Here is a 1,730-nt window from a genome sequence, read left to right as displayed (position 1 = left end):
TACGTTTTTATTATTTTCACTCTTAGGCTGTTCTTCCTTTGCTCAATATCCATTAGACCCAAACCCCCTTCCCCCTCTGGGGGGCTTCCCTTCCCATAAAAAAATCTAAAAAACATTTTTTCAACCTTTTTTCTACCCATGTTGTGCATCGCTCAATTCTTTATTCCTTTGATCGTCCAGTTCCACAGTATCCAAAGCACTTTGCAAGCTGTCAGTCAAAACCATCTGTGTCCAAAACCCCCCGTGCTGTTGTGTTTGTATGTCCTGTTCGTTACACTCTTTCTGTTGTTCTGTATTGTTATTTGATTCTGGTCCTTCGCCTCGTACTCTTGTTTCGTCCTCTCACTGCTTGTTGTCTGGTTCATGCACCCGCCCGCCCACCTGCTGCTCTTCCTCCTTCTCCTCGCCCTCCATCCAACACTCACACTTATTTAAAACCAAATTGCAATCCGGGCACGTCACGGCGTTGCAGTTCCTCAAAAAGTGCCCCCTCTCCTCACATTTAAAGCACTTGAACTCCGGGCAATCCTTCACCACATGGTCTGCGCTCATGCACAGCCGACAGGTCTTCACCTGATGGCTGTGCATCACCTGAAAGTATTGTGGACCTTCTGCCGTTTCTATTTTCGTGCTGTAAGGGAGGGAGGCCACCTCCTTCGGGAACCGTGTCTTTACATATCTCATCCCGTCCTCAATGAGGGTGCCCGGATAAAAACGCCGCTTTATTTTTGAAATTGGGGAAACTCCCCATCCCTCCAGTTTATTTAAAATCTCTTCGTCAGCGAGGTAGACGGGCAGATGCATGAAGGAGACAACGTAGTCTCTGTTCTGTAATCTTTTCAGTTCGCAGTTCTCTCCCTTGATAATCAATCCATCTATTAAAAGCTCTGTCATCTTCATGTTCCAATGTTATCTCGTACTCCTTTGCTTGTTTGGGTTTAACTGTCAGAATCCTCTCATCCCCGATTTGCTGCGTCACTGCTTTGATGATATCTGCAGCCCTCGCGTCTTTCACGTGCGCCACATCCACAGTCACCGTCACTTCTTTTAAATACACCCTTTTCACACTCTCCCTCCTTGTTTCTTTATCTTTTTCGTTACCATTTCCTTGTCCTTTATCCAGTCCATTGTCATTCCTCCGCCGTGCTTCCCCCACCATTGCTGTATCAGTCACCACAAAACAAACACAAAGAGGTCTGGTGAGCCTTTCTCACCAACTGCAGCCAAACACTTCCTGTACACCAGCAACTCACTATCACAATCAGGGTGGTATGGCCGCAAGCATACTTGTTCCTGTTCAGTTTAATGTGTGTTCTAGATTCCTTGGGAACACTCACCATGTCAGATTCATCACAGGTGCATGGTTAAAGGAAGCCACTGTATAACTCCCTTTCAAGACACACTGCGACAGAGAAGGTTGTGACGTAGGTTCCTCTTTGCCAAGCACTGCCAGTCAAAATTTGGCAGGTTCCACCAAGATTTGAACTCAGATCGCTGGATTCAGAGTCCAGAGTGCTAACCATTACACCATGGAACCAAGAGGCAGCAGGGGCGTCTACCCTTCTGTTTGCAGTGTAGAAATGACTCAGAAGGAGGTGCTGAGAAAAGCAACTGACCCGCGAGCATCTGAATGGTGTCCAAAAAGCACTCCATGCTCCCCTCTGCCGAAACCCGGGATCGCACCAGGGAACTTCAGATCTTCAGTCTAACGCTCTCCCAACTGAGCTATT

General features: G+C 47.2%; 1 non-coding gene across 1 annotated transcript; it reads right to left on the bottom strand.

The window, feature by feature from the left end:
- Positions 1-1,465: 1,465 nt before the first annotated feature.
- Positions 1,466-1,537, bottom strand: trnaq-cug (transfer RNA glutamine (anticodon CUG)). Its single transcript has one exon. It is a non-coding gene; the product is annotated as a tRNA-Gln (tRNA).
- Positions 1,538-1,730: the final 193 nt, after the last annotated feature.

This window comes from Sinocyclocheilus rhinocerous, unplaced genomic scaffold (genome assembly GCF_001515625.1).
Source record: "Sinocyclocheilus rhinocerous isolate Xijiao unplaced genomic scaffold, SAMN03320098_v1.1 scaffold3868, whole genome shotgun sequence".
NCBI lineage: Eukaryota > Metazoa > Chordata > Actinopteri > Cypriniformes > Cyprinidae > Sinocyclocheilus > Sinocyclocheilus rhinocerous.
The sequence above is the reverse complement of the archived record's forward strand: the minus strand, read 5'-3'. Positions and strand labels throughout refer to the sequence as shown.